Raw genomic sequence first — 21,361 nt, 5'->3', positions numbered from 1 at the left:
ACAGAGCTATTAGGCTAGACAATGAAATGAAGGTGCCCATTTATGAGGAGATATATATATATATATGAATGTAGATGTCAGGAACTTGTTCATAGAAAATCCTTGACATTCTACAGAAAGTTCTCAGAATTAAATGAGAAAAACTAGCAAATTTGTTGGCTAATGAAAAGAACATGCACAAGTGAGCTGTATTTCTGTATACTACTATTGACCATGAACAATATGATTTTTGTTTTTCCTTGCAGTAGTGGAGCTTGAACCTAGGGCCTCATGCATGCCTGGCAAGTGTTCAGCCCTTGTGATATAGTCACAGCCTTAACAGTGAACAATTGGAAAGGAAATGAAGAAAGTATTTATTTATGAGAGCACCAAAAGGAATAAAATACTTAGAATTAACTCCACTAAGGAGATAAAAGACTTGCACTCAGCACACTACCAAATAAGAGATGATGAAAGAAGACAAGAAATGACAGCCATTGGGGTTGATGGGTTGGAAGACTTAATCTCATTATTACTGTGGTTCTGCAGTACTGAGATTGAACCCAGGGTTTTGTGCACGGTAAGCAATGTACTACCACTGAACTGTACTCTAAGCTCTGCCTTCTAATTTTTATTTAGAAACAGAATGTCATGAAATTAATCAGGCTGGCCTTGAAATGTCTGTGTTAGGCACTCTTAGAACTTTGGTACTCCCGCCTTAGCTTCTTGAGTGGCTGGATTTATAGGCATGAGCCAGCTTGCCTGAAGGACTGTTTTAAATAGATGACAATATCCCTGAATGTGGTCTATCAGTTCTATGCACATCAGATCAAAACCCCTATGGCATTTTGCACAGAAATAGCAAAGTCCATTCTAGCTGTCCTGGAACTCACTATATAGATAAAACTGGCCTCAAACTCCCAGAGATCCACCTGTCTCTGCCCCCAAGAGCTGGGGTTAGAAGCAAGCACCACCATACCTGCTTTAAAAGTATCTTAAAAAAACAATAAAATTGCAGGACATCCTACATGATTTTATAATTTTAGAACAAAGCTGCAACAATCAAAATAGTATACTACTGACATAAAGGCAGACATATAGATCAGTGTAATAGAATCGGAAAGCCCAGAACTGTTCATGCACACTGGCCATGATTGAATTAAAGATTAGTTGATAAGATCAATATGTGTGTTTATGGGGCACAGTTTTCTGTATATATTATAATGTGTGTCAGATCTGAGCAGTTGGCATATCCAACATATCATCTATCACTTTTTATGTTTGTAAAAAAACAATCATTTCTGTTGGTTAATTTGAATTAATTGGTGTGAAACAGAGTTGTCCTATTGAGTTCCAGAACTTGGAAGTCATTCTTGCTGTCCATCTGACTCTCTGTGACCAGATGAGTTTTGATCAGGCTGCTAAGATTGTTTAAGGATGGAGGAATAATCAGTTAAACAAGGGATGTTGGGAAAATGGGATATCCTCGTAAAAGAATGAAGTTAAGCCTTCACCTAACAACATATAAAAATCAATTCTAAATGGATCAAAGACCTAAAATGGATCAGAGCTGAAAGTCATCAGACTTTTAGGAGACAGGATGAAAGCATCTTGAAATTGGATTTTGAGTGGTGTCTTTGTTATGATGCCAGATGCATCATATGTTCCTTTATTGCTTATATGTCTCCACACCACATGCATGTTAGGTTCATGAGGAGGACAGAAAAGGTGTTGAATTCCTTGGAAATTCAGTTACAGACATTAATATTCCCCCAATGTGGGTGCTGGGAACTGAACCCCTGTCCTTTGGAAGAGCTGCTAGGGTTCTTAACTATTGAGCTATCATTCAGTCCCATAAGCCAAATATATATAGTTTATAACACTGTAAAGATAGCTCAATAGTTATACATCAAACACACACACACACACACACACACACACACACACACACACACACACACACACACACTATTACTACTACTACTACTATACACCACAAAAAAAAACTTAATCAGAAAAAAAAATTGTCTTGTGTAAGGTGGTCATGCTGCCAAAGTTAGCATGAGGATAAGAAACCCAGTATACGGGCCAACGAGATGGCTCAGTTGGGAAGAGTGCCTGCCATAATCCCTCCCAGTACCTACCCCCAACTGCCACACAGAAATAAATGCACAAATGAATGTGGGCCAGTGAAATGGCTTAGCAGATAAAGGGCTTGTAAAACCACGTGAGTTCAATACCCTGTCCCCGGAGAACTGGCTCCCACAAATTGTCCCCTGACCTCCACACATGGGTGTGGGAAATGCACACAAAATGAATAAATATGCAAATGTAGTAAGAAACTCAATACGGGTCCTTTCTATCTATGTATTTTATATTTATGGATCAAAACTTTGGAAACAAACTACTTGGAAAAGTATGTCTACAGTGAAAAATGTATTGTTTCCTCTTATCCTTGTCCTGTACTCAATACAATAAGTCTAGAGTCTATGCAAGATTCATATTAGGTATTGGAAATAATCTAAAGAAGATTTGAATATGTGTGGGAGGGTGTAGAGTAACAAGAATATTTTACTACATTCTGAGGGTTGACTGTGTGTCTGACTCACACCCTAAACTCTTAGTCACTTTGCATTTCTAATTGGTATATTGGTATCTATTGTTGTTATTATTGATTTGGTCTCACAATGTAATCTGGGCTGGTCTTGTACTCATTTTTATTAAGAGATTTCCTATTCATTTTACATACCAACCACAGATTCCCTTGTCTTCCCTCCTCCCGGCCTCCAGTGTTCCCCCGAATACACCCCCCATACCCACATACTTCAAGGCATGATCTTCCATGGGGAGTCAGCAGACCCTGGTACATTCAGTTGAGTGGCCTTGTACTTCTATGCCTCCTGCTTCATGCTCTCTCTCTTTTGAGACAGGGTCTCACTATGTAGCTCTGGCTAACCTGAAACTGGCTAAAAAGACCAGGGTGTTTGGGAACTCATAGAGATCCAACTGTCTCTGCCTCTGGTGTGCTGGGGTTAAAGGCATGCAGCACTGATCTCAGCTTCTTTGGTGTGTTATCATGGCCTTAACATGTATCCATCTCCAAGCTGGCTGTATTTGTATCTTGAGCCATGTTATTTGTTGCTAGATTTTTCCTGCCTGGCCCACAGTCAGGACAAATCTCTCTCACCCGCCAGTCCCAAGCTGCTCAAACCCGATCAAGTAAACACAGAGACTTATATTGGTTACAAACTGTATGGCCGTGGCAGGCTTCTTGCTAGCTGTTCTTACAGCTTAAATTAATCCATTTCTATTAATCTATACCTTGCCACATGGCTCGTGGCTTACCGGCACCTTTACATGCGGCTTGTCATCATGGCGGCTGGCAGTGTCTCTCCCACCCAGCTTCCTGTTCTCTCAATTCTCCTCTCTGTTAGTCCCGCCTATACTTCCTGCCTGGCCACTGCCAATCAGTGATTTATTCATTGACCAATCAGCAACACATTTGACATACAGACCATCCCACAGCACTTCCCCTTTTCTTTTCTTAAAAAGGAAGGTTTTAACATTTACACATCTCCAAAGTCAGCTTGGTATATTTGGGAATTTGGGCGTAGCTTCTCTTACTACTTCCTGCTGGAGGGGGGCACTGTATCTTCTGGGGAAACAAAGAAAATTTTAGGATCATGGAGTAGTCCGTGAAGCTGTATCGTCTAAGCCAGTTGCCTTGAAACCATTCTGGATGTTGGATCATCTGGGCCTTGGTGTCACCTTTCAGGGGGTCTTGGCTGGTCAAACCTGATGTATCTTAATCTGGAACAAATCCATAGCCTCTGGCTTTCTTTGGGAACAAAAGCAGAATCTCCTTTCCAAAGCAACATATCCTTATATCCAAATTTTGAAGTCAAGGTACCTTTAAAATATACATTTTGGCATAACTCAACAGCTTTTACAATCAAATGTTTTTCTGCAGTTAAAAATCCCAAAGACAACACAATCCAGATTCTCTGTGTAATATTCATCTTCACGTGGCTTATTTTTTATATTAATTTTACTGTCTCTTTAAAGACTTTATTTTTTAAAACCATGTATTTGTTCCTATACTGTATATATCACCTTTTTTTGTCTCTTTCAAGCCTACGTATTTTTTACACACATTGTAAACTATTACATCTGAATCTGTCTTATTGTGAATCTATTGCTTTAAGCTGCAGCAGCTATGGCTGCTGGCTCCGCCCACCTCAGCTTCCCAACATGGCCTGGTACTTTACCACCAGCTCTGGGAGCTATCGTGGGTCTATGCTTTTATCCAAGCAGCGTGTACCCCAGAAACCTCTTTTTTTGTTTTGTACTAGCAAAGGCTAAATGCACAATGTAGCTTAATGTGCCACTTGCAGAGGCCTCATTCCCGCCATACCGCAGGTCGAGCGCGCACGCCAGGAACCCGCCAGTAGCTCAAACCGGCAGCTGCCGCTCATTTGAGAGAGACAATTAGGAAGCTGTTTTTAGCTCCGTTTTAGAATTTTTTCCTCAGGTTTTAGGTGGAAACTCTTGCCACCACGTAGGTCATTATCCCTCATTATTCCTGGACTATATTTGATAACCATTCCTTTGTATATAGTCTTGTATTAGGTTAGAACTTTCTTATTTAGACAAAAAGGGGGAGATGTAGTGGGTAGCCATTCCAGCTTTGATCTGTAAGTTCCAACCCCCATTGAGACTTCGGCAACTGTCACGCCTACAAGGCGGGGCGAAAGGAGGCGCCTGGGGACCCGAGATCTGGATCGGCTGGCGCGCTCTCTGTTGCGGGACCCTGGACTAGAGAGGTGTACCAAGCAGAGCTCCAGAGAACACCGCTGGACTGCGATACACCTTCCCCAGACTCCGCGACCTACCTATCCCTTAATTTGTAAGTTACGCCATTAAATAAATCTCCTTTTATCTACGTGGAGTGGCCTTAATAATTTCACCAATAGTTATTCTTGTGACTTGGACCCATTGTGCATTCTGTGATAAAGAAACTGCCCCCATACCATCACTATAGAGTAAGAAGGAAGCAAAAGTTACTCACCTATTATGCTCAGCTGCATGGGGTCACTCTTCTTGGAACTGACTTGATTGGATACCTCACACTGATAGTCCCCGGAATCCTCACTTCTGGCAGGGTATATTTCGAGGGTTTTGTTGTTCTTGGACAGTTTCATCCTATTCCTGACACTCAGACTCTGGCCTTTGAAGAGCCAATGAATGGAGATTCCAATGTCATTTGACAAGCAGTTAAGGAACACAAAGATCAGGTCCTTGATTGTGGTGTTGGTGACTTGGATGGAGGGAGTAGTCACTGGCTCTGTGGATAAACAGTGGAGGGGACCAGCTGAGAATCCTTCACCCTCAGAGAGCTCAACCAGCTCTGAGGGCGAATAAAACGAAGTGGCCTTCTGCAAGATCTCATGTTTGGTTTCAAGATATGGTCTATAAGGAGAGAGCAGACACTTACTCCTACCAAGATCGCCCACAGTGACCCTGACTCAGGGTATTTGTGTAGATTCCACACTGGGATTCTCTTCAGCCCACATGTTCAGAAATCTCATGGTGGGGGGGGGGGATATATTTCCCAGTGATTTTTGTGTGAATTCTTGTTCACACTTTCTGTGAGTGTGGACAGTCAGGTCCCTCCTTTATGAAATAGCCTTCTGTTTATTTTTTTATTAAATAATTTGTCATGGGGTTAAGATGGCCCAGCGAATCTTAAAGGTGTTAAAGGCTAGACATCAGGATGGGGAGAAATCCCGAACTGAAGATTTTCTGTTTGTAGAAAAATTGTATATCCTGCCCCATGGATATGGATTAAATACTACAGAGAAGAAGTGAATAATCACAGTGCTGACCATAGCCTGCCACTCTAATCCTCAGTACTAATATTTTTTAGACAGGTTCTCACTGTACAGTCCTGGCTCACTTGGAACTTTCTATGTAGACCAGGCTGGCCTCAAACTCACACTATCTGCCTCCCTGTCCCTCCTCAGTGATGGCATCAAAGGTGTATGCCAGCACACTCAGCCAACATTTGTTTTTTGAACCTTGAGAAGAGTAAGCAAAAGAGCATCATCAACTGTCAGTGACATGGTTCACCCTGATCAGAACAGGGCTCCTAGGCACCATCTCCACCCACTCTTTCCATCCCATGGAATCAGAGCTGAACCAGCCACCCCATCCATGAGACAGGAACAGACCTGTGAGCAGAGGTCTAGTCCCCATCTGTGGGGAATTTTCTTCTCCAATTTGGAGAATAAGAATGGGAGCACAGTTGAAAGCCCTGGGTGTTCCTTGTAGGTCATGGAGGTCATAATGAAAATGGAGGGACAGGAAAGCTTGTGTTAGGGACAGAAGGAAATCTTGACCTTGAGGCTCTCCTAACCATGGAAAGTCCCTCACACAACCTAAGGCTTTCCAAGGCTGGGAGAACCTCCTCCTCACATTGCAAACTCAATCCCTATAATCGAGAAATCAGAGAACCAGGAGGCCATTAGTCATAGGGATGGAGCAGGAGGCTTGGGGGAAGACTGAGTTTTGCTTGTTCCAATAGACAGGGGCTGGAAATTATATGGTTCTGCAGCTTCCCAGAAAGCCAAATGATTCCACTCCAAATCTGGTGCTGATATTTCAGAAATCCACTTACTAAGGACTCTAATGTTCTTGACTGTGGTCTTACTGGGGACAGTAACAGTATTAGACAAGGCAGGTGTAGGATCGCTATTATTAGTATTGATGTTGGAAATAAAGTGCTCTTGGGAGGATGACTGGAGCTCTCCATTGACAAACCAAGAGTACTGTGGAGGTGGGTTACCATCTGTGTGGCAGGAGATGTGAGGTTTGTCCTTGAATGGAAATGAATATTTGAGGGGAATATGATCAGGACATCTGGACTATCTGGAGCAAACAGAATAAACCACATGTGATGTCAGCATGGAAGGGGAAATCTTGGTCTGTAGAAGAGTATAGAATCTATTTGAGTGGTGCTTTAACCATAGTTGAGCAGTTCCTACCCAGAGCTGGGGTGCAGATTAGTGGAACGCTTTCACTCAGCATGCACAAGCCCCAATATATCTCAAGCACAACACACAAACATCCCCACTGCACACTCATGTGTGCACCAAGCCTGAGTCTGACATGTCCCCTGTCTTTATCGCCGTGAACCTTTCTAGGCAGAAGTCCCTGCATTCCATTCTGTCTCAATGCTGGGCATGTCTACATGTAATTGGACCTGGCCAGGGTGCCCTGGCAGATTAGGAATCTGTATGGTAGGTTTTGGAACCCGTTCTCGGGTTCCTCGTGGCTTTACCCAGCAGGTCCACATAGAGGATGATTAGGACCACGGGTCTGAGTGCAGGTGTCTTAGATGGTCTGCACTTGGCTGTGCTGGGGGAGGAGGTCTTTTGCTCCACCCCTTGGCATCTCTATAAAAACCCTGGGGCAGAGACAGTCGGGGCCCGTTGGAATAGGTTCCAGGCCCTCTCGAGGCTATCCTTTATTTTCTATCTGTTTATCTCCGCGATATTCTCCGCAATAAATCCTTCTATCTAATATTTCCTGCTGCTCGCACTCAAGAAAACTCTGGGGAACTGTGGGGATGGTTGGGTAAACGCCCCACAGAATGGCGCCATGAACAGGGACTAAAGAAAAAAAAGGGACTAAAGAAAAAAAAGGGGGGGACTAAAAAAAAGGGGACTAAAGACAAATGAACAGGGACTAAAGACAAAGTAATAGGGACTAAAGATAAAGGAAAATAAGTTTTATTACAGAGTTTTTGGCGAAAGTGCTGAGTCAGCCCTGCCAGTGGATAAGGCATGCCGGTGTTATGGAAATATATATATTTTTTATATATATTATTGAGAGGCAGGGGTTTTATCCTCAAGAGAAAAGGAAAGCGGACTGGAAGGATGTCCGATGCTGCAGCGAAATTCTCTTCTGTCAAAATTTTCTATCTTCTATCCCTTTCTCAATTTCTATCTGAAAAATAAGGCATAGGGTAGTAATATAGTATAGGAAAAACTTAGAAGTGTAAGATTGTGTAGGAATAAGTAAGGTAACTAGACAGAAAAACTCTACAATTTTCTAACTTTGGGGGCTATGAATGCAAACTGGGAAAAAAATCTTTCTTTGGGCTTTAAGGGTAGTAAAAAAGCTCTTCTCTGAGCTTATGGGGAAGAAAGTTTCCTATGGAAGCTTTTGACCTGGGGACAGCTGAAACGCTAAGTCTAAGCAGCAGGAGAAAGTAATTTCTCCCTGAGGCAAAAATGGGGGTGTAAGAAGTCAGAGTTTAAAGTTGGGAAGTTTTGGGAAAAGTTGGTCTTTCTCTTGGGGGGAAAAATCTTTCTCTTAAACTAAAAGCTTTTCTTGGAAAACTTGGGGGAAAATCTCTCTAAAAAGCTTTAATCTTTCTCAAAAGCTCTTAAACTTAAAAACTAAAGCCTTTAACTTTCTCAGGACAAAAATTAGAATCACCTGAAGATATTAGTATGGGGACCACCTGTGATTAGCTCTAAGGGAAAACAACAAACCTCTTAAGACAGCGAAACCTCTCTAAGTTCTCTTTCAAGCTTTAAAAATCATCCCTGCAATGCAGGAGGCAGGGACAAGTTTCTAAAAACCTCTTCTAAGCTCTGTCTCTTCAAGCCAGGAAAAGACAGTGGGTCAGAGTACCCTGAGGGAAACGCTTGGGAGAGTGGGTAAAGAGCTACAGAGAGCCCAAAAGGGCAGGAAACTTTACCTGAGAAAAGCAAAACAGCCAAGCTTTTCAGTTACAGCCCAGCTGAGGCAATCAAGGGTTTTGTTTCTGAGTGAGTGTCTTTGAAAAGGTGCTCCTAATCTTCCTAATGCAAAGATCCCCTGAAGCATTGTATCCTCGCTTCTGACCAAAAACCCAGAGGCGACTGGCCAGCGTCTCTGAGTTGGAGTGCATTTCGGGGATACTAGGGTTCCTGCAGTTGCAAACTTCCTGAAACACAGAGCTGAGGCAGGAAGGTGCAGGACCCAGGGGAAGATTGCCAATGAACAAACAAAGCTAAAGCCAGTGGGAACAGCACTGTTGTCTGCTTTCCTACAAGTCCAGGGTTGATAGGTCCACAGCTGCAAAAAGAAATCTGAGAAAAAAGCTTTCCTATTAGAGAAAGGACCTTTCTGGGAAAACAGTAAAGCTGAACTCTGTCTGATGCAGTTGTGCTGCTGAGTCAGAATGCTGTCTGGGGAAAGAGCCCAGCCAGGGCAGAACAGAACTATCCAGGAGTAAAGCTTTCTTTTCTGTCAGAGAAAGCACCTCTTTGAGAAAAGCTTTGTTTCAACTGACTCCCTGAGATGAGGGAGTGTAGCCCTAAGGGGTGATTGCCTCTGGCATAAGCTCTGTCCTTAAGCGCCCAGACAAGCAAATGCAACCCACTGGGGGACTGGGCCATGTGAAGGCCTGATGAGGCAAAACACCTGTCCTAATGAGAGTTTAGAAATGGCAAAAACCTCTCTTGTTAGATTTTCAGTCTGTACACAAACCACACAGACCCTGAAAACAGAAATGGACAAAAAACCCCTACCTTCAGTAACAGGGAAAGCCGCCACTGTAGTGTCGGAAACTGTTTCTGGGGTAGAGGGGATAAACTGAGACCAAACTGGGAACTGTCTGGGAAAGACTCCAAAGAAACAGAAGGGACATATTCCTCCCCAGAAAATACATGACCTGTGAAAAGCTGCTAGAATTTGAGGCAGATTCGGGGGAAGAAAAAAGCCCCTACTTCCAAAGGCAGCTAGCAGAGGTACAGATCCGCAGACAGATACCTGAAGCTCTGCATCTGGGGGGGAAGGAACAAGCAAAATGAGATAGATCAGTGGGAGAAAATGTCTCTGAAAGAGCTATGGAAAAGCTGTTGTAAATGTTTTTCACTGACTGGCTAAGACAAACACAAGCCCCGAGGAAAGCTGCTATCAGAAATGCCAGCCTCAATGCGTGCTAACGAGGCAGGTGCAGTTCTGATTTGGGGGCCAGTGTCAAATGAAGGAGAGACACCTGTTGAAGCCAGCTGAGGAGAGAATGGGAATCTCCCAATGTACCATAGCTGAAAATGTAAAATGCTTGTTCAAATCTCCCGTTGCAAAAGCAAAAAACTTTGTTCAAACCTCCCGGGCAAGAATTTGTAAGCAAGTCTGGTAAAAGAACCAGTTGACTCTCAGACCCAAAAAGAACTATGGGAAATGACTGATAAAAGGGAAATGATAATAAGGGACTGATACTATGGACTGATATAAGGGAAATGCATTCTGGGAAAGGTAGTTTTTCCATTAAAGATGGCGACATTGCCCTGAAACACTTGTCAGCTCGAAATACGTTCATGGTAAACTTAAAATACAGCTTTTAAAAGAATAAGGAGGAAAATCGTCTAAGTTTAAGTGTCAGTTCCAATGAAAAATTGAAAGGATATGGAGCTAGGTGCTTCACGGTTTGGGGCTCCTTTGGTAAAATGCCTTATTTACCCTAATAGTTTTTACAGTAGTTGGAAGACAAAAAGCTACCTTTAAGAGCAAACAAGCCACTTTAAAATCCTTAAGAAAGCAAGAGAAAGCAGTTTATACACTGAACGTTGTCTTAGATATGAAGAAACTTATGTTGAAATTAAAAGTTCTTTGCCTTTTGAACAAACTGCAATGAGCAATTCCTTTGCAAATCTAATAAGGAGACAAACAGGCATTCAAAAATAAATGACTGCTTTATAGATGGGAAACAAACTTCAAAAAATCTAGCTGTCTTACAAGAGTTGCTTCACCTGAAAGTTCCTTATAAGAAATCAATGCTAAATATTACAGCTGCTAATAACATCAGGAGTTAAAGCTAAAGAGGTGAAAATACTAAATACAGTTCGGAGCTGTGCCACTTGTGGCTTTACTAGTTCCTTTAGAAAAATACTTTATATCACCTAATAACTGTGCAGTATTTGGCGAAGAGCTTTACAGAAGCTAAATATGGTAATTTCACCCTCAGTGTGAAGTGAAGTTTTTCCGTAGAACAAACCAAAAGTACTGCTGTAATAGAAATGTTTGTCTGAATTGAAGCACTTAGGGGAACTATTATGAATTTGGGTGAAGGGACAGCCTCTAGTTAAAAACCGTTTACCGCTGACAGTGCATCTCTGCTGGTCTGGAATGGCTGAGAGAACTGGCAACTTTGGAGTGTGGCATCATCCTGGGAAGGTTACAGTCCCCTAGCAACAACTATCACAATTCTATAACAACACTCACTAAATCCCAGTGCTTTATAACAAGGCTGACTATAAACTCTAAACTTTAGAAATGATGTACGTACTTCCTGTCTAGTTAAGAGAATCTTTCTAATAGAGATAGTGATAATTAAGAGTAAGAAATAGAAAAAGATGAAAATAAGATATGTGAGTTTGAAGAAATTCTGTCTTGTTAGATCTGTGTTAAGAAATCTTTAGGTGTTTGCGAAGTTAAACGTATGCTAATAGTAGCCCTATATAAGTTTGTAAAAATAGATCTATAGAGTTCCTTTAAGAATATAAGCTTGCAAGAAGTATCTAAGGTAGTCTTAAGACATATAGTAATAAGCTTGTAAGAAGTAAAGATGCTAGTTGTAAATGTAAGTTTAAATAAGAAATAAGATGGAATGAACATAAGAAATACATAAGAAGTAATAAGAAATATATTTGCTAAAGTAGTTCTATAGTTTCCTTAAGGAGTATAAATAAGTAGATATTAATACGTTATATGTGAGTTTGTAAAAAAGTGTAAATGTTGAATGTGAGTCTAAATGCTTTGCAAGGCAAAAAATGTTATATGTGAGTTTGTAAAAAAGTGTAAATGTTAAGTGTGCATCTATTCTTAATGTATATGATGAAAGAACCTGAGACACAGAAGGTAGTGTCCTAGTAGACTGCAAAGTAGGCAGTCTGGATGGTTTCAAAAGTTCCAGAAGCCACTAAGAAGCTAAGAATGGCGGACGCCAGAACCAGCACAAGGCTTCTGCAGCTGAGATCCATGGAAAATTGACGCAACACAGAAAAACCTGAGCTAACATCAAAAACGGTGCGGTTTAGAATACTACTGTACCTAAAAAGGTCTCTGGCTTGAGAATAAGTTCAGAGATGCTTGTTTGAACAAAAATTGTTAACTGCAAAAAGTTTTGGTTGAAAAACATCTCTTCATATTTGGAAGTGAAAGCCTGATATCAGAATTTATTTCTTGTTTGAATTTTTTGAACTTAAAATGAGATAAAACTACAAAAGGATTTTGGTTATGGATTTCTTCATATTTGGAAGGCTCGTACCAGAATTTATCATTTGAATTTTGGGACTTAGGAAATGAAATGAACAATAGATTTCATTGCAATGGGACAACTTTGAGTTTATTCACAGTAATGACCTAGGAACTGTTTACTGGTTTTGTGTTATAAATGGAACTGTTTAAATGGAAAAGTTTGGGTTTTCTAACTAGGCTTGAGATTTTGCTTAAATTATAAAGAAAAGGGAGAGTTAATATTCCTTAGTCTAATTTCAAAAGTTGTTTGAGTGGATTAATGTCATGTTTTTGTTAGTAAGAAATGCAAATGGGGTATACTAAGAGACTACTTTTAAAGTGTGTAAAGAGTTTTATTAAGAAACTGCTTTTAGATGTTTTGCTAAAAGTTTTCAAAGTGTTCATGGTTAGACTGAAAATATTACTTTTCAATATGGGTTTGTAGGAATTGTATAAGTTTGGGTTCCTCTAACTAGGTTTGAGATTTTGTTTAAAAAATTATAAAGAAAAGGAGTTATGAGATTGAATTATGTTTGCAGAAACCTATTGATATTAATGCACCCTGGTTTTGTGGCGTTAAGGAAATATTTAAGTTTGATGTGAATACATTGAAGTTTTTCCTATGTTCTGTTAGCAAGAAAATTCAAATGATTGAGTTAAAGTTGTAAGACGGAGAAAATTGTTAACTATATATAGCACCATATATGCTAATTCAAATGGTTCTGTTAAGAGTTTGCTTTGAGTTGTAAGATTGAGAGAATTGTGACTATGTATAGCAATATTTATGTTAACCTGTTAATGGTAATGATGAAGCTAAGGGATTCTTTAAGTTTGTAGTCGCCTTAAGAGTTTTTGGCTTAGAAAGGGCTTAGGCAGCTAAAACTGCTGTAGTCACCTTGGACCTAATTCAAAAGAGAAATGCCATCTATATCATCCTCTACTCCCATACTGGGAGGTGTAACAGCTATGGAGATTGCTGTAAGCCATTAATAGTTATTTTTTTATATATTAAGAAAGGGGGACCTGTGGGAGCCCGTTCTCGGGTTCCTCGTGGCTTTACCCAGCAGGTCCGCATAGAGGATGATTAGGACCACGGGTCTGAGTGCAGGTGTCTGAGATGGTCTGCACTTGACTGTGCTGGGGGAGGAGGTCTTTTGCTCCACCCCTTGGCGTCTCTATAAAAACCCTGGGGCAGAGACAGTCGGGGCCCGTTGGAATAGGTTCCAGGCCCTCTCGAGGTTATCCTTTATTTTCTATCTGTTTATCTCCGCGATATTCTCTGCAATAAATCCTTCTATCTAATATTTCCTGCTGCTCGCACTCAAGAAAACTCTGGGGAACTGTGGGGGTGGTTGGGTAAACGCCCCACAGTAGGTCAGTGTCATGAACCCAAGGGGAGTGGGACTGAGTGTGGTAGATCTAGCCCTCTGTATTTAGGCAGTTGGGGCCAGGATGAAACAGAAAATACTTACAGGTAATGTTCAGTGTGAATGGGTCACTTGGGAGGCACTCACTGGGTTCCAGGTTCACATTCATAGGACCCTATGTCAGTCCTCACAACACTGAGTAAAGTGAGAGTCCCATAGTCTTAAGACAACTTCAGCCTGTCCTCTTTTGAGAGGCTTTGGTCATTTATTTTCCACAGGTAAGTTATATTCTGAACCTTATGCTCACACATTAAAGCTACTGAATCCTCACTCTTTATGAGATTGGAATTGTTGGTTGTGATACTGGACTTGGGTAGCAGTGCTGTGCTGACCACAGAGAGATGATTGCCCTGTGTGGTACCTCTGATTCTTGCAAAGGCCTCTTATAACCACAAATAGTCTCTTAACTCCCAGCTAACCCGGATCCTTAAAGAATCAGGCAGGAAGCAAATTACAGGCAGATGAAATGGCTGAGTGCTTCGAGATAATGGGACCTCCTGTGCTGTGTATGGGAGTAGCAAGGGCTTTCTCATGAGTGAACTGAGCTGCAGTGTTTGGCGATGGTCAGACTCAAGACTTGGAATCAGAGACCTCGTTTTATCTCCGGGTCCTCAAGGACCCATTGCTGCCTTGAGACACAAGGTTCGGGTCTCTCTAGCTACACTGACCTCTCCTGCTGTGTGTAGACCAGAGCCCTCCCAGCCTTTGCTGTTCAGGGCTCTCCTACAGACAGGTTATGATTAGTCTTCCCATTGAGCCTCCCTGAGAAACCTGACAGCCTGTCAGAGATCTCACACAGCTCAGGATCTGGCTGACATTTAGGTCAGGCTGGGCCACAGGTGGGCTATTCTTGTCAGGTGCTCATTGACATGAATCTGGGAGCCCTATAAGAATCCTGAGTCTATGAAATGATCTAGAGGAGTGAAGGTCACCTAGTAGGTCTCCATGGTGGGGAGGCTGGAGATGTAGTTTTGGACAGATAGCTTGTGCCACTGACGGCCTATGTGACCCTTATTTAATGACTGTGTTTTTTGGCTCGGTTTTCCTATAGTAGGACACAAGGTAAATGTTAATTGTTAGGCCTGTAAGTTAACCTTTAGTGTGAACAATGACCTGACCTTCCACCAAGCAGTGTCTATTAGTATTTGCCTGCATAAAATAATCCCTGGACTGGGGATGGAGAGATGGCTTCCCAGTTGAGAGCACTGGCTGCTCTTCTAGAGGTCCTGAGTTCAATTCCCAGCAACCACATGGTGGCTTACAACCATCTATAATGAAATATGGTGTCCCTTTCTGTTGTGCAGGCAGAACACTATATATATAATTAATAAATAAATAAAAAATAATGCTAAGCCGGGCGGTGGTGGCGCACGCCTTTAATCCCAGCACTTGGGAGGCAGAGGCAGGCGGATCTTTGTGAGTTCAAGGCCAGCCTGGTCTAGATGAGCGAGATCCAGGAAAGGTGCAAAGCTGCACAGAGAAACCCTGTCTCGATAAACCTAAAAAAAAAAAAATAATGCTAAACTGGCTGTGAGAAGGAAACACCAAGGAGCTGTCAGTAGCGTGATGTAAATTTCACAATGGAAGGAGGAGCGGGTTAGAAGTAACCCATAGAGAATTGTAGTCACCGGCAGTGTATAATTCAGAGTAGTCAAGACAAATTTCCAATGTATCTCCATAACAAATGGGAGATAAATGGGGTAGTGGATGTTAAATAGTTGACTTAACCATTCTGTCTTGTACACCAACATCAATGATCACACTCTATTTCTCCAGACTATGTACATTTGAGATGCCAGTTAAAGTTCTATTAACAAGTAAGGAGCCAAGGATCAAGAAAGTGGAAAGATCATTTTCAAGTGCCAAAAGATGTTAAATATTGTATATCTGAACATGGGCCAAAATATGTAAGAAAACATCTCACAGTTCAGCAATAGTAACAATAAAAACCACAAGCAGCTGAATCCAAAGAGAAGGCAAAGATCTGACATTTCTTTTAAAGAAAGAGGAATAGATTACAAATAAAGACATGCTGCTTAATTTTTGTCTATTTGACGAACTAAATTCACATTGGAAGAGAAAACCTCAGCTGAGGAATCACCTCCATCACAGTGGCCAGCAAAGCATTTTCTTAATTACTGTTCAGTGGAGGAGGACCCGGTGCTATCCCCTTGCAGACAGCCCCTTTCTTATGGGCTCTTTAAGAAAAGCAACTGAGCAAGTTGTGGGAGCAAACCAGGAAAGCTTACCCCATGGTTCTTGCCAGCACTTCCCTCAATGACACACCCTGATCAAGACATTTAAGCCAAATAAACCCCTAACTGCCAAGTTGGTTTGGGTTGTGGCATTTCATCACAGTAACTGGAAATTTAACTAGAACAACACATAAAGTAATGCTTTGGAAGCTGGATGGTGGTGGCACACTCCTTTAATCCCAGCACTTGGGAGGCAGATGCAGGCAGATTTCTCCCAGTTTGAGGCCGACTGGGTCTACAGAGTGGGATCCAGGACAGGCACTAAAGCTACCCAGAGAAACCATGTCTTGGAACAAACAAACAAACAAACAAACAAACAAAAACAACAAAAAAAGAAATTCTATGGGGTCATGCATAGTGAGTGGCACATGCCTTTAATCCCAGCACTTGGGAGGCAGAGGCAAGTGGATCTCTGTGAGTTCCAGGACAGCCTGGACTACAAAGTGAGTTCCAGCACAGCCAGGGTTAAACAGAGAAACCCTGTCTCAAAAAACCAAAAATGAAAAAAAAAGAAATGATTTGGGCCAGGCATGGTGGTGCATACCTCCATTCCAGTACTCTTGGAATTCCAGGCTAGCCAGCCAGGAGTATATAGTGAGACCCTGTCTCACAACCAAAAAACAAAAACATGCTTAACACCAGTAGTCATTGTAAAAATGCACATGACTGACCCACCTAAACTGTACATTGTTAGGAAATGAGTTGTATGTAAATTGTAAGCTATAAAAATAGTTACTTGATCATCTTATAAATGATCAAATTCTCTATACAAAACTATGTTTAGAAACTGGCTAAGTGTGCTGAATATTAAAATAATAAATTCCTTACTTCACACATGACAATTTAAAAATGTTTAAACTTCTCATTTTAAACTATGCCATGTCTCTTATTGACCAGGTTTAGTACAAATTATACTTTGAGATCATTTAGATTATATTTCCATTTACCAGGTCTAAAGATAGTTTGCCTTGCTATCCAATTTTGAATAAAAGATAGCTCACCAAACAGATTTCAAAATGACCTTTTACTGTTCCTTCATTAAAAGAAATTCACTTTACATTGGCTGTTCTCAATAATCTATCACTTATGTCTCCTGACTAATTAAAAACATAAATTCTTTTAGATGTAATGTTTTAAAAGTGTATGAAAGTTTAGATATAGAGACTGTTTAGGAAAATTAAAACATAACTTATGATATGTGAATTGTCAGTTGTTGGGATAGATAAATGTAACATATAAACATATAGATATGTGGTAAGAGATACCCGAGTCTCAGGAAATAACCTAGAGATACTGAGAATGTATGCCTAAGTTAGACCTATGGATAAAGTATTTATTGACATCTGAGATATATAGGCTTTAGAAATAGACATATGTATGCCTTAATAGAGGAGTCTAGAGGCCTCCACCAGAAGGGACACTGGGGCTAATAATAGGCCATAGCTTCTCTGCTGTACAAGGTATAATAATTGTCCAAGGAGTGATTGATCCTGACTTTACTGGGAAAGTTAAGATTATTGTAAAGCTCCTACAAAAATAATTCAGATTCTACAGGGCAGCGCCTAAGGGAGCAGCTAGTATGGAATCTAATGTTATGGTCTTCTGAGTTCAGGAAATTAAATATTCCAGAAAACCAAAACTCTTAATATACAGGGAACGAAAATAATTGACTTGCTGGACATAAGGATGGACATTTCTTACATTTTGGAAAATGATTGTCCAATTACTTAAGATGACTATTACTCCTTTGTCTCTTAAAGGCCTAGGTAAAGCTAATACTGTAACCAAAAGTGCAGGAATATTAAAATATTCCTGATAGATAAATAAAATTATGTCGTATTCTGCCCACAGGTCATCTCCTTTATACTTAATACTCTGTAGGGAAGAGACATACTGCAATTAATTTGTGCATAATTAAACTCTGCTATGGAGTAATATCAGCTCAAATGCTATAGATGGGTTTTAAATGTAAATGAACTTGGGGAAAAACCCAAAGGCATAATTGAGCCCATTATTCTAGAAATTATAAATGACAGACATGGCCTAGGGTATCAAAATTTGTCCTAGGGGCCTGTTCACTGCTGACCCCAACTACTTGGAAATCTGATGCTCCTATCTGGGTTAAACAATGGACTTTGAATGCTGACAGAATTGTAGCAGCTATTTGTCTGGTGGAGGAAAAGCTTAAAAATAGGGCATATAAAGCCTCCCACCAGCCCTTGAGTCACCCCAGTATTTGCTGATTAGAAAAGAATCAGGCTTACAGGCTGTTACAAGGCCTTGAAAAATGAAATGAACTTTATTGGAGCCAAGGGAAGCTTCACAGCCTTGATTGCCATCTCCCACAGCCACCCCTAGAATTCAAAATATAATTGTCATAGACTTACAGGACTGCTTCTTCACCATACCTCCTCACCCTAAAGATTGTCAGCCTTTCGCTTTTAGCGTGCCTTCTAACCCTGACACAATGGAAGTCAAAAGCTGACATGCAGAGCCGGAAATATGAATTGAGCTGAGTTCCTTGTCATATATGCAGATTAACTATCAGAACTAACTGTCAGTTACAGTTTCCTCACAGTCGCCCAACCCAATAACAATATATATGTATGTATATATCTATGTATATATATGTACATTTATATTGCAATACATTTATTACATGGGTGATACATTTATATCAGACTATAAAACCTATAAGTCTATATATTGGCAGATAACTCTATACTGCCACTTTCTAATATCTGTCCAACAATTACAAATTCTCTCCCTATGAAAGCTCACCCATGAGGCCTATATCCTTATGATTTATGGGTATGAAATAAAGAAGTAATACACAATTTATTCCATGGCTTTTCAATTTTAGGATGGCATAGAGCTCAAAATTGGACAAAGGCCTTACATATACTTCAAGAGCTTTTAACAATTGGTGTTTAATTTTTCACATCTCCCACTACAGGCATTCCTTATTACCCCAGGCCAAGCCACAAAGTTACACCTAAGCCTCTAGGACCTTTTCACTTGTACTTGTTAAAGGTTCTGATGTTTTCATAATGTCAAAAAAGGGATATGCTTACATATTTTCACATGATACTGACCCATATTTATGAATCCTGGATTGGCTGGTCACAGCACATGCTAGGCCGCTGCAGGACAAAGGTGCAAAGGTGCTCTAAAGCTGCCAGTCTGAATACAGGCTGTTATTTACCTCTAGATTCTTAAATATTGAGCTGTGACTTTATGAATAAATTGATAAAATTCCAGATCTTTGCATGAACTCTGTTCATCAATGATATCAAAACTTAAAGAAATATGATTAGAAGTAATCCTGTCTGTCCTACATGAATTTTTATTAATTTTGATCAAATGATAATCAAGACTTGAGATATATTATAAATGAAACATTTCAGATTTCATTCTCTGACTATCCTGCAGTTTTGTTGAGACTCCAAAGATTCATAACTTTGCTCTCACAAAATTCACCACTGTTATCATATGTCTAAAGTTTTTGTCTCTTAAGAAGGTTCTTATAAGCTTTAGGAGATCAAAATTCACCAGTGCTCACAAGCCAAGAAGGACCAGGAGCAATGTAAGATGACTACAGTTTATGTCTCCCACTTACAAATTTTCTTTTTTTCTCTGGCAGTGTGAATCTTTTCCTCTTTCCCTGTCCTGACATCCTCTTCTCTCATCTGATAAAACTATACATTTAATATTCCATAGGTACACTTAAGAGAAAAAGTTTCTTTTTTAAAACTCCTCAACTGCATGTTCTACCACTAATACATATATTTGTTTCCAGCAGAAATTATAATCATTTAAATAGTTACAGGTTGTCACTCTCTGGACCACAGACATATTGTCTAGCTGAGGGTCTGAACCCAATCCTCCATCCCAAATGGATGTGCTGTCCAGCTCAACTCTTCGTCCTGCCCTCTAGCACAAGAGACAGAAATTCTGCTACATATATCTTACAGAGCCTGAAACATCCTGTTCTTCCTGGGTTTCCACTGCATTCCATCCTTCAAGACCCTCAGCTTCGGACCCATATCAGCAGGAAGTAACCATGAATGATTTCTACAGCCCCATTGTGACTTACCCCTCTTGCAGTGCTGAACTCCCCAGCCCAGGGGCTGGACTGCCTTTAAAATGCCCTATTATTAATTCTATAAATTCTGCCCATGATCCTGAAATGTATATACTATCATTTTTCTCCTCAAGTACTTCTGACACTGTTGTGTATATAAGTCTGCTATGTATACCCTGACACAGATTATTACTGTCCTCCCATAGCTAAATGGGTCAATATTGCCTTGAGTACAAATTTAAATTATTAGGTCAGTTTTAACTGCAGTCTTGGTCCCACAGGTGCTCATGACTAACTCAAGTAACTTTTTATCTAACAATGCCTCTTTTAAATACAGTTTAATCAAATTAATACCACTAATCAGAGATTGATAGTTATATTCCAAACTAATCATTTCTTTTTGATAAGTCACAATTATAGTATTTAGACACATTTGACTATTTTATGCTATACTAGCTAATGATACATTTTTATGTTACTCCTCTGCTCCCTTCTTGGGACATAGATATTCTGATTATGTACAACTACACCTATTAGATGGCTAAACTAATTCTCAGTTTGCCATCTACATAGATTATTGATTATAAATATTAATAACCATTACTTTTCATTTTTCAAGTCATCTTCAAATTTAAATTATCCATGTTTTTCACTACAAAGAAAGAATTAAACATTCTCCTTTTTTAATAAATGAAAAAACTGGAACTACTGCAAGCCTTAGGAAAACATAATGGAATTCAGCTACTATCCCAAAAACTACTACTTGGAAACATCAAGGACATTTTGAAGGTCAAACCATGGTTTAAGAAGTCTTGGTGATATTTTCACTTTTGTATATATATCAGATGGTTCCTACAATGATTTTCTTGTATGATATGTATGCTTCTAAGAACTCCTAACAGTGTATTTATCCAAAATATCTATCAAGTATCCAAGGCCAAATGATCTCCTGAACTATGGAAACAACCTTATGGAAACAACACCTGTCTCCTTGGTCAGGCGTATAGCTTCATTTCTTGTGCAATTTAAGCTGAGACCCTCTTTTCTTATACAACCTTACTAACATTATAGACTCCTAAATTCTTACCTAACCACTTCTAGAAATGTAGACTGAGCACATAAATCCCCTTTTCTTGATATAGTAACCAATCATTAGCTCTCAGTTGACCTCCTCTTGTACCACTCCCTTTTGGGTTGTAAAAAAAACTTGACAGGCACTTTGTGTGAAAAATTCTTACCTACCTTTATGACCTGTAGGAAATCAAGCCTGATGACCTTGCTCTGCCAGAGGATTGCTATTGCGTGGGTTTATAACAGAAACCTCA

The 21,361-nt window shown here is 40.3% G+C and overlaps 1 pseudogene; it reads right to left on the bottom strand.

The window, feature by feature from the left end:
• LOC128124084 (carcinoembryonic antigen-related cell adhesion molecule 5-like) overlaps nucleotides 1-21,361 on the bottom strand; it is an 89,524-nt pseudogene that overhangs the window by 55,944 nt on the left and 12,219 nt on the right.

The sequence above is a fragment of the Peromyscus californicus genome, unplaced genomic scaffold (genome assembly GCF_007827085.1).
Source record: "Peromyscus californicus insignis strain IS unplaced genomic scaffold, ASM782708v3 Scaffold_4__1_contigs__length_199733344, whole genome shotgun sequence".
In the NCBI taxonomy this organism is placed as follows: domain Eukaryota; kingdom Metazoa; phylum Chordata; class Mammalia; order Rodentia; family Cricetidae; genus Peromyscus; species Peromyscus californicus.
The sequence above is the reverse complement of the archived record's forward strand: the minus strand, read 5'-3'. Positions and strand labels throughout refer to the sequence as shown.